This window comes from Nuphar pumila, chromosome 16 (assembly GCF_984573655.1).
Source record: "Nuphar pumila chromosome 16, dmNupPumi1.hap1.1, whole genome shotgun sequence".
NCBI classification, from domain to species: domain Eukaryota; kingdom Viridiplantae; phylum Streptophyta; class Magnoliopsida; order Nymphaeales; family Nymphaeaceae; genus Nuphar; species Nuphar pumila.
In genome coordinates this window covers 63,941,180-63,953,903 of record NC_143264.1, presented here as the reverse complement: position 1 = coordinate 63,953,903, position 12,724 = coordinate 63,941,180, and the positions used below count along the sequence as shown (strand labels likewise).

At 40.8% G+C, this 12,724-nt stretch overlaps 1 pseudogene; it reads left to right on the top strand.

Moving 5' to 3' along the window:
* The first annotated feature begins 5,060 nt into the window (after positions 1–5,060).
* Positions 5,061–6,755, top strand: LOC149813368 (pentatricopeptide repeat-containing protein At1g06140, mitochondrial pseudogene; annotated as a pseudogene).
* Positions 6,756–12,724: the final 5,969 nt, after the last annotated feature.

Genomic DNA, 12,724 nt, shown 5'->3' with positions numbered 1-12,724 from the left:
ATATGCAAAAAATTATATACTCCTATTTGTGTTAAATTGCTCTTGTCAATGATTTGTTTGGCAATTTTCAGAATTCTTGCTCAAAATATCAATGTCAAGTGTCCATGCTGGAAAGTGTGGCCGACCTATAGGTGCCATGCTCGATGGCGTAAAACCCCTGGGCTGCCGCCCTCAGCCAGCAGGGAACCTGTTCACCATGATGCAGAAAATATCACCTGTTTATTTGTGGATTCATTTTGATCCTACTCTTTCATTCAACCATGGCCTAGTCAGAGCGTGAAGCTTGACTCATGCTATGGTTCTACTTAAAATAAGTACTGGAGAGCATGATGATTTTAACAGACATGGGTGCCAGCTTTTATTCAACCATCTCTAAGCCGAGCGTTGACTTCATTGGGTACTGTTCTGCACAATATATCATCAAATAAGATGATAATTCCACGCTACTTTAATTTTTAGATAGCCAAGCTGGGGTTGGTCAGACCCCCACCAGATGTACAACCATACCATTGGGATTTGAACTTGCAACGTCCCAAATACATGTGCACTCACTGCTCCTACCAGGCAAGCCGAGCCCTCGTTGGTATTCCACGCTAGTTTATGGTACAATGAATTAACATGCATCAAGACCATATTCACAAATGCTGACGATAACTTGGCTTTGCTCTGACTCTATTGTTTTACATTCGCAAATCATGAAAATCAAGGTAACTTCAGTTAAATGCCTACAATGAGTATACAACCAATTTTTATGGCAGGTGTGATTTTGACTTGATAATTGTTATTCAATTTTTTTTGAATCATGTTTCTTTTTTGTTTTTATATTTTACTTTTAAAATTAGCAAGATTTTCTCAAAAGTTAATGAAAAAGATTTTTGTTTCCTTGAACCTGTAAGGTTTTCCTTGTTGATCAGATACTGAGTGAAAAATACATCGAGTGTAGGAATGCGCGGTATGTGTTCACTTGATCGGTGACGTGCAGTGGTAGTATGGCATGCGATAGGCATCAATATCGTCGTTAGTGCATTGTTGTATGGTGGCACAGACGTGGAGCGTTGTTCGGTTAAGCAGTGTCAGCGGATCAGGGGATGTTGCTTTTGCAAATTTGGTTAAGGACCTCTCAGTTTGTAAGATGTTTTCTAGCTCTAGCGATTGGATGCACGAGAGTGTGTGTGGGTTAGAGCTAATTTCTTCAAGAATCACCTTAGGTGGTTCCAACCGAGTATGGTGACTCAGGGCTAGGCGAGTGAATGCCTAGGTGCCGACGAATGAGTCTGGGTGATGCTCTTCGCTATGGTGTTCAATCATTAACTGGTCTTTGGACTGGGGGCTGCAAGGTCTTATAACTTCAGTGGCGAGGTTTTGCTATATCGTGTACATGGAGTCGCAATACGCTTCATGGCATGCAAGGATAAAGCAAAATTTGTGCTTCTTTCAAAAGTGATAGCTGGTATGAGACGACTATACACTAAGCGACATGGACTACATGGAATGCGCATTTGGAAATGCACTTGATCAGCTTTCACTAGGTAGTTGTGCACGAAGTGGTGCGCAGGGCCAATGAAAATGATTCAACACATGGAAATGTGTTGGTATGCGACCTTTGGCCGTTAGGCTGGCCAGCTTGAGCAGCTTGGCGCATCACGGGTTTGCGAAATATTCTATACCCGTGACAGAGCGATAGATAGGCTTGCGGCGGTAAGGAAGGACTGTCGTGCTGCACTGACTTATTAAAAAAAGTAAGCTTGTGACAAATTGGTATTAGAGCCGAATGATTCACGGAGATCTTGTTCTTTATTATGTACGACAGTGAAGATGACATCGATGGTTTATCTCGGTTAGGTAATTTTGCGCAGCTAAAGTATGGTTGACCGAGCATAGAAGCAAGATGTTGGCAGGATGGTATGGGACATCTTGTCGATGATAAGTAGAAGTGTAAGATTGTTGTTCAATTGGTTAAGAGAATGTAGATATGCCAAAGATTCCTACCAGTTGTGCGTTAGGCTAACAGGTGGAGCGTGGTGTTTACCTTGTGCATGTAGAGAATGCACGTTGGATTCGGCTGGATGGATTTATACTTTTGGGTATGGCATATTCAACTAAACTTCTAGATATTCTTCCAAGATTGTGGGTTAGCAGAGTGCCTACGTTGAGCAGAAGGCTCATTGTTTTGGTTCCTTGAGTTGGCAGATCTTCAATGAATTGCGCATGTAGAAACAGTTGTTGTTTGTAGCTTGTTGGTTCATGTAGGAACGTTTTGCTGACTTTGAGATAGAGTACAACGTGCTGACTTCGAAAGTAAAGTGCAGCATTGGGGCAAAGTGCCCTTGTGAGGATGAGTGCCCAGGAAGACACTTTGAAGCACCACATTGGAGTGATACGTAAGCAAGCATCCCTCACTTGAAGAATAGTTTGGACCATTCAAAAACCGCAAGTTAGTGCTTAAGGGAGTTGATATCCCAACGATACACATTAGTGGTCACCTTTCTCTGTGAGGACCACGAAGGGCTTGGACTTGCCATTGTTGGGGTTGGAAGGCATCCCAGCCAAGAGCATCAAGATGACAAGTTTGTCGTGCGGGCGATGATGACCCGTTTGTATTTGAGACTGTACTAGGGTCTCACGAGAAGAGAATGCTCGATGTTGATAAAGCAGAAGATCATTGTCTAAGTGATCAGAGATGCATTAAAGGTATGAGACTTGGCGTATTAAAGGTCGCGGTAATGGTGGATGTAATTCAGAATAAGTTGAGTAGGTTGAAGAAAAAGAGTAAACCAAAGATAAGTACAAAGGGAAACTGGCATATCAGTGAAGACTGTGTTCTTACCTGCACCAACATTGTCGAGGACGACAATAGTTTTGGGTGGAGGAGAATGTTCTGGGCCGATCTTTCAGAATGGGGCATGTGCAATGCAGAGCTCTACTGAGTGGAAAATACATTGAGTGTAGAAACGTGTGGTATGCGTTTGCTTGATCGGTGATGTGTAGTGGTAGCATGGCATGCAATAGGCATCAGTATCATCGTTAGTGCATTGTTGTGTGGCGACATAGACTTAGAGCGTTGTTCGGTTAAGCAGTGTCAGCGGATTAGAGGATGTTGCCTTTGAAGATTTGGTTAAGGACCTCTCGACTTGTAAGATGTTTTTCATGCGTAGCGGTTAGATGCATGGAGGTGCGTGTAGGTTAAGGCTAATTCTTTTAAGAATCACCTTAGGCGGTTCCAACCGAGTATGGCGACTCAAAGCTAGGTGAGTGAATGCCTAGGCACCGGCGAATGAGTCTGGGTGGTGCTCTTCATTATAGTGTTCAATCATCAACTGGTCTTCGGACTGGAGGCCGCAAGGTCTTGTTCCTTCAATGACGAGGTTTTGCTATGTCGTGCACATGGAGTCGCAATACGCTTTATGGCACGCAAGGCTAAAACAAAGTTTGTGCCTCTTTTAGAAGTGATAACTGATATGAAATGACTATGCACTAAGCGGCATGGACTACATGGAATGTACATTTAGAAATGCGTTTGATCATCTTCTGCTAGGCAGCTGCGCACGAGGTGATACGTAGGGCCAATGAAAATGATTAAGCACATGAAAACATGTTGGTACACGACCTTTGATTGTTAGGCTGGTTAGCTTGGGCAGTTTAATGTGTCACGGGTTTGCGAAACATTTTATGCTCGTGACAAAGTGATAGATAGGCTTACGATAGTAAGGAAAGACAGTTGCACCGCATTGGCTTATTGAAAGAGTATTAAAGCAGTTACCAGCTCTTCAACAAAAAAGGAGGATGGGTGCCCCCTCTGGCGTTGACAGAAACTGGTTAATATAGTATGATGGAGACAGAAACTGTCATATATGGTGAGAGAACATCTCAAAGAGCATGAGCATATTGGATGATCCTATGATGGAGACAGAAACTGTTTTGCATATAATAATTTGAAGTGACCATAGTCAATATAGTATAAGTTGATTAATTATGTCCTCTTTCAATTTATGTCATGAATAAGATATCAATTACCTCTCTATATACCTGCTGCAGAGAAGCATTAGAAACGACACATCCAGTACTCTAGAATTCATCCCTAAGACATACCTAAGACTCTTAGACAACGCTATGTATTTTATACTTGAGCTCGACCCAAATCGGGGCTGGGGCCGAGCCCAGCCTGAATAGCCCGTTGGTCACCTGGCCTGATGCCCACCCTTGGTTATAATAATGCCCGCTAATCTTTCTGTTCACTACTGCCCCTCGTCACTCCTTTTATATGTAGAGGCATCAACGGGTTAGGTTTGGTTTGGACCCAGGTGAAACCAGACCCAAACCTGTTTTGAGATGATGATACCGAGTTCAATCGGATTCGCCATAAGAGAAACCATACCCGGACCTTATAAGGATTACATGAGCTAGACTCGGACCCTAACTGATAAAATAATATTTTTTATCTTTTTTATATTGAAAAATTATGAATCTTAGTTGGAAGTCGAGTCGCCTCGAGTTTAGTATGAAATTTCACAAACCATGCTCGGCTCCATATATTAATTGGACCCTTTGAGTCTGACGCATTCTAATCCAACATTCCTATTATCACCAAAGGATTTGGTACGGGTCTTGTCCAGGTCAAACCAGACCCATTGACACCCCTAGTTATAAGCAGTATGAATTCCAAAAGGATGGCAAACAGAAACCCTGGATTGCGTATAAAAAGGGTGAAAAGATCAGGTGCAATATGATTTTACAAATATCTGTGCATTAAGCACCAGATCACCCTCCATCTTGGGGACAGGCCTGTCAGTCGTGGGACCCAAGGCCTGATGGAGAGCAATCAGGTGCTTAACCTACAAATTCTGTGCCATGTGATTGCACCCGATCCGGACTCAGTTATAATGGGTAAAGTTGTCAAAGAATCAGTGGGACTTTCACTTTCCTCCAAAGTCCTCTAAAAAACGCCTGATAAGTTTATTTTGGAGAAAAGCGCCCTTTCTAATGTAACAGCTTTCTCTTATCAGTGCAATGGAGTGCCACTCATGATACCATTTTAAGGGCACAAAAATGGGCGCATGTAAATGTTACCAACGAGGGCTGTTGCTTTTGTTGCTCCAACTAAAGCCACCATCCATGGCTTCAGTGATCTTTTTGAACTCTGCAAGACCACCAGAGCCCTCAAGCAATTGCACGCACAATTGGCCGCCAACAATCTCCATAACCATCTGTTTCTCGGCTCCAAACTCGTCGATTCTTATGTCGAGTCTGGTTCCCTCATGGAAGCCCGCAAAGTGTTCGACGAAATTCCTCAGAGAAACAACCGTTCCTGGAATACCATCCTTTCTGGCTATTCCAAACATGGGTTGCCTTCAGAAACTCTAAACCTTTACAAGCGCATGAGAAGGGAGGGCTTGCAGGGCGACACCTTCGCTCTGGTGTTTGCTATAAAGGCTTGCATTGGATTGTCTTCCGTGAATGGGGGAAAGTTGGTTCACGCAGATGCCATCAAATTTTGCTTGGATAAAGATACCTATGTTGTTCCTAATTTGGTTGCAATGTACGTGGAATGTGGCTATTTGGATGATGCACAGCAAGTGTTTGATGAAATGCTTGAAAGGAACTCTGTTCTCTGTGGTGTTATGATAAAAGGGTATGTAAAATCCTGTAGGGAGAAAGAGGCTCTCGAACTCTTTTATCAGATGCAGAAGGATGGTGTCAAAGTAGAGCCGTTTCTGGTAATTGGCTTACTTCAGGCTTGTGGCTCACTGGGTGCTAGTAGAGAAGTCAAGTGTTTGCACGCATATGGAGTAAGAAGGGGATTCGTGGACTCTGACTCTGACCCGCTTTTGAGTGCTTGCCTTGTTGATATGTATGCCAAATGCAGGTTGGTTGAATGGGCATTTCAGGTTTTTAACCAAATTCAACAGAGGGATGTGATTGCTTGGACCGCCATGATTTCTGGATTCGTAATGAACTGCAAACCCTGTGAGGCATTGAACTTGTTTCGTTCGATGTTGATTGGTCCAGTGATGCCAAATGCGATCACAGTTTCTAGTGCTCTTTTGGCCTGTGTGCATTTGGGTGCTTTGCGAATTGGCAAGAGCGTCCATGCATTTGCTATTAGGGAGGGGCTTGGACTCGATGTGATCTTGGGCACTTCTTTGACTGATATGTATTGGAAATGTGGTTGTGAGCAATATGCATGCCAAGTTTTCAACACAATGCCTGAGAAAAATGTTTATTCCTGGAGTGTTATGATTGCTGGATATGGAAAGCATGGTATGTGGCATGAAGCACTGACCGTCTTCAAGAGTATGATAGCAGAAGGACATAAGCCAAACACGGTCACGTTTGTGTCAATATTGTCTGTTTGTAGTCATTCTGGATTGGTTGAGAAAGGGTGGAGCTACTTCCAATCTATGAGCAAAGACTATGGGATTACACCTTCTGAAGAGCATTATGCTTGCATGGTCGATATGTTTGCTCGAGCCGGCCAGTTTCTTGAAGCAGAATCATTCATAGAGAAGATGCCAATTGAACCTGGTGCAAGTGTGTGGGGAGCAATGTTGGGTGCTTGTATGATGCATACGAACATTGAATTGGCAGAGCGTGCGGCTGAGAAGCTGTTTATACTTGAGCCTGACCGAGCAGATACATATGTATTGCTCTCCAATATCTACGCAGCTGCAGGACTGTGGTACCAAGTGAAGAGGATCAGGGTGATTATGATGGAGAAGTTCTTCAAGAAAACTCCTGGTTACAGCTCAGTTGTGTAAACAAAAAGGTCTTTGTTTCAGAGCTGCACTAGTGGTACAAGTTTTTTTTTTATGTTACATGGAGATACCCGGGCCCTAGCTCTTAGATCGACCCTTTGGGGTCGGTAAAACTCCGTGGCTAAGACCCTTTCCCCTAGGGCCTATGCTGGACTTCGGCTTATGCAGGGGGTAGTGCCCGTTTGAATCGAACCCCAACTGTCAGTATGACAGCCGAGGCCACCTCCAACTATGCTAACCCCTTTGGGGCAGTGTTTCATGTTTTACAACAGGGAGATTTACAAATTTCTGAGAGCTTCAGCATGTAACTCAAGTGCCCTAATAGGTGGTTACTACAAGTTTTTTTTTTTCCTTTTGAACAAAACATTAGACCGTGGAGATCTTTGTGGTCATAGAGACAAAGTAGTAGTTGCTCTCAGTTTAGAGCTTGTATACCAATTTGGGTAACCAAGAATATGCAAGTTTGTTATGATTGTGGCATATACTTTGCTGCTTTGGTCACCAAGTATTTTAAATTTATTTTTTATTTTTATTTAATTTTCTTTTGCTGAGATTGGTTGGAAAGATGATCAATATGGGTGGAACTAGGTTGGGTGTACCCGACCCGACCGATTTTAGTGGACCCAAGGATTTTGGGTTGAGTCCAAAATATAGACCCGTAATGAAAACGGGTTAGTTCTTGAGTATTATAAATAAAGGACCGAACCAAATGGTTCCTCATAATGTAAAACCGAATTGACCTGAATCTGACCCGATTATGTACCCAAACCTGAACCCAATTCATACACGAACCGACTTGAAGCTGAACCTATTATGTACCCAAACTCGTTTTAAATGTGAAGCGAACTTGATGCATACCCGATACATTTTGAATATGATATATTATTAATGTTTTTTTCATTTCAACTTGAAATGATTGGTTGCTATTGAGATATTCTTTTATAGTTAAAATTTGACATTATTTATAATAGTTAATAAACTTCTCATTTGTTACTTGGCAGCATATAATCTTCTTAATGAATAGCTGATTCAACCGGTAATTATGTTTAAAATACCAATCATATCAAGACCTGAGTTGAAATACTGTTAAACCATATGGATCTACATTTTCAGTAATACTTAAACCCGAACTCAGACCTGAATAAAAATGGGTCGGGTCTAGATCTAATTCTTAGACCTGATTAATAAACGGGTCTATTGAAGACCTAACTCAATTATACATGGCCCAATACATACTCGAACTCGTTAACCTATAGGATCCACAATTTCCAGCCATAACCGAGCCTCAATTAAATCGGGTTTGTTATCCATTTTAAGTTAATGACCCATATTTATTTATTTTTTTTGTAGGCAAGCTGGAGTTAGGCAGACCCCCAATAGTTATACAACCATACTATTGGGTTTTGAACTTGCAACGTCCCAAAACGTGCACTAGCTGCTCCTACCAGACAAGTGGAGTCCCCCCTCCCCCTCCGAACTCTCTCTCCTTCTCTCTTTCTAACGAAGCCAACCCTTCTACTGGGGATAATGCCTCCCTCCAGCTAAAAGGAAAACCCCAAAAGCAAAGCTTTGGAGCTGCCCAACAGTACCGATGCCCATGGCTTTTTTTACTGTGGCTAACCATCTCAGGTCGGACCGCTCTTGGGCATAGTGGAGGGCTCTGGTCGTCCAAAAGAACCCTCTAGCTGGGCATCAATGTTACATGTCAGACCAATGGGGGCTCCATGTGGTTGGTAGGCGTTGTCAGTGCCTGTTTCCTTGTGGTGGGACATTGCAGGTTCAAAGCCCAGTGGTACGTTGAATGGTTCGGTCACCTTTCAAAAAAAAAATGTTACAATCCCGCATATACATCCCCGGGAAAAGCTATGAGCAACTACTCCTATAACGCCCCAAAAATTCAAACTTATAAACCTTTTCAAAAAGGTTAAAAGATTAAAAAAATCTTATTTTGTCATAGTTTTTAACAAATCAGCAGGAACATTTTTTTTTGAATAGAAGAGGCAAGTTGATAACTTTGAGCGCGTTAGCGTAAAAATCCATATTCACCAAACAAAAATAACTTGCAACCATTATAATAAGCCATTTGTATTAGAAATAACTTTAAAGTTGTACAAAATTAGGATTTCCAGAGGAAACCCTTGCCCAAAAACCTAAAAATTCAAAACGCGAGTTGCTAAAAGAAACAATGTGATCCTGAGATCATCTTGCAATCGTGTCATCGCCTGTCTCGCAACCGATTTATCACCTGTGCCCATAAAATGAGTCAGTTTCACGAAAAACTGGTAGGTGCATAAGTGAGACGACAGGAAACCGAATTAAGTGTTACGACAATGAAGCCATACAAGATACTTCAAGTACAAGGTTTTGATGACGAGCAAGTGGAATCAACTGCATTTCAGCTAAGGCTATGAAGAAATTGAAGAATTCGGTGAAGAATCTTTGAAGACTAGTATGCAAATGTTTAATTCATTAAAAGTCTTAGATTCTTGTAAGAGCCTTACTTAGAGTGCATATTTAGGTTGCATTTCACCTTAAAAGTTTTTAGAAAAACTTTTCTAAAAAGAACCCTTATGAAAATCTTTTTAGAAAACTCTTTTCTTAAATTTTCATGTTTATTAGTCGACCAATAGACTTACCAGTCGACTAATCCTTTCACGTCATATTTTCTAAAAAGTCATTTTTGTCAAATTAGTCGACCGAAGGTTTTATCAGTCGACTGGACAGAATGTCTGTTTTCTGGAAAATTAGCAGCAGTCGACTAATGGTTTTATCAGTCGACTGAACAGAACATGTGTTTTCTGAAAATTTAGCAGCAGTCGACTAATGCTTTTTATCAGTCGACCGAACAGAATGTTTATTTTTCAGAAGATTTTAGCAGCAGTCGACTAAAAGGTTTTTCAGTCTACTGATGATATTATCAGTCGACTAACTTTTCTCAAGTCGACTAAGTTTCAAAAGTTTAGATTTTCAAACGGCTCGATTAACAGATCAGTCGACCGACGATAACTGTCAGTTTACTAATAACTAACTATTAGTCGACTAACTGATGTTTCAGTCGACTAATTTTGTCGTTTTTCTGAAACTTCAAAAAAGGCGTATCTTTTCATTTTTCAAACGGTTTGATCGTTCGAAATGAACAGTTTTGATCAAGGTTGTTAAATGCGATGAGGCGAAGCGAGGCGTTGAGCCTGCGCTTCGCCTCTGAGGCGTACGCCTCTCACAACTGGAATGGAAGTGAAGCGGTGGGAGGGGAGGCAGTAAGAGAAGGAGCACCCGCTCAGCTGGTATGGAAGCGAGGGATATGCCGGTCGTCTGGTGGTCGGAGAAGACTGAGCAGCAGCTGCAGCACAGCAACTCCGGTGGTCGGTGGTCACAACTGGTCGGAGGTTGATGAGGGGCGCATCACAGCAACGCCTCAGTACCTTGAGCGTGCGCCTCGCCTCTGAGGCGTACGCTTCAGGTACTGAGGCGTACGCCTCTCACAACACTAGTTTTGATACCCTTTCATACCCTCAACGTATGAAAAACTTTAACTATAAATATGAGTGCATTGTACACTAAAAAACAACAAGAATTCAATCGATTTGAATCATTTACTTATTGATTTTCACTCCTATTCATTCAAGTATTTGTTTTCTCACTCACGTGATATTTTCACTTCAGTTTTTCACTCAAATCACTTTGAGAGATAGTGAATTCGTGAGTAGAGTATTTCAACAACCTCAAAAGCCAATTGCATCACATTTGCATTCAAAAGGAAGGCTCATAGGTTGTTTTGTAAGTTGTTACTTATTTTCTGTAAAAAGGACTCCTTGGTGTGATGGAGTTGTTTGCTTTCAGTAGGGTTGTTACTGAAAGTGGGACCAGTTTTGGTCTGTGTGATCTTGTAGTTTACAAGGTTGATAGTGGAAATCTCAAGCAGGTTTTGCTTGGGGACTAGATGTAGGTCGGGTTAGACCGAACCAGGATAAAATCTTGTGTTCTTTGTGTGTTTGCTTTGAGATTTGCAAAATCCTTCTATATTCCGCAGACAATTTTTAAAAGCACTATTCACCCCCCCTCTAGTGCTCGTTGCCTCGATCCTAGTGCACTTTCATTTGGTATCAGAGCACAAGTTTGTTATTACTTTGATTTGACCATCATCTAGCATGACAACTACAATATCTCAGCACAAAGAAGGAAGCTCCTCTGTTCGTCCTCCTCTCTTCGACGGAACAAACTATGGATACTGGAAAGTAAGAATGACAATATTCTTGCAATCCATGGATCTCGATATTTGGAGAGTTGTTTCAGAAAAGTACCAAACTCTATCAACGAATTTCAGCCGATGGACCGATGATGAAAAGAAGACTGCTTCACTGAATGCCAAAGCCATGAATGCATTATATTGTGGCGTTGACAAGGTAGAATTCAATCGCATCTCTCAATGCTCTACAGCAAATGAAATTTGGCATACTCTTCTAGTAACTCACGAAGGTACGTCAAAGGTAAAGGAATCTAAAATTGCTTCTTTAGTTCATAAATTTGAATTGTTCAAAATGAAGCAAAATGAATCTATATCGGACATGGTAACTAGAATGACCGATATAACTAACACTTTGAAATCTCTTGGAAAAGAATATTCACAAGTGAATTTAGTCAGAAAGATTCTAAGGTGTTTAACTCCTGAATGTGAGAGAAAAACCACTGCTATTGAAGAAGCAAATGATCTCAATACTCTCACTCTTGAAGACTTAGTTGGTAACCTAATGGCATATGAGGTCCAACTTCAAGACAGACAAGAAGAAGAGCCTAAAAAGAAATCTCTTGCTTTTAAGGCTACTTCTGACTCAGAAAATTCAAAAGAAAATGAAGATGAAGATATTGCCCTCATCACAAGGCAATTCAGAAGATTCATCAAAAAGAAAAGATTTCAAAGAAAGGTAAAGAAAACAGATTCTTCCATTCCCAATGAAGTCAAGTGCTTTAACTGCAAAAAAGGCATAACATATCAAGAAAGATTGTCCTCTTCTCAAAATCAAGCCCAAGGACCAATTCAAGAAGAAAAAGGCATTTCAAGCATGTTGGGATGATAGTGACTCCTCTTCCGATGAAGAATCAAATAAAGAAGTCGCCAACATGTGTTTTGTAGCACAAGAAGATTCGGTAAGTCAATTTGACTATGATGAGTTATTTGAAGCATTTAATGATTTATATGCTAAATTTAAGAGTCTTAGTTCTAAAAATAAAGAGTTAAAAACTGAAAATTTAACTCTTGACTCTCAAAATAAAGTGTTACTTCAAGAAATAGAAGATCTCAAGAAGGAAAATTCTTGCCAAGCACTTGAGATAAAAGAAATTGGAGTTAGAACCAATCTCTTACAAAAAGAAATATCTAGTCTTAAAGAAAAGTCAAATGATCTTCTTTCTATAGTGACCAAATTCACAAATGGTCAAGAGAATCTAGAAAAACTTCTTGGTTCTCAAAGATGCTCGGTTAATAAAACCGGATTGGGATATAGCTTCTTTGATACTCAAAATAGACCAAACTATGTGGTGAAAAATCAAAGACATTATTCCCAACCTTTTGTTCATAGAACTAAACTGTCTAGTTCTAATAGAAATGCATCTAGATATGATTATTCTAGACATGTTTATTCTAAATCCTTTTATAAAAAGAATATTTATTATGAAAGGAAACCAAAATCCAAATGGATATGGGTTCCTAAGACTAACTCTCATGGACCCGAAAATAGAAAGGGGTCAAATGCTCTTTTTTCTGATTTTGTTGTAGGTACACAACATAAGGAGCAAATGGATATTGGACAACGGCTGTTCCAAACATATGACTGGAAGGCCGGAGTTATTTTCCACCCTCCAAAATAAGGATGGAGGAACCGTCACCTTTGGTGACAATAACAAGGGAAAAGTGATAGGTATTGGTAATATTGGTAATCCAAAATTTTCCTTGATAGAAAATGTTCTTTTAGTAT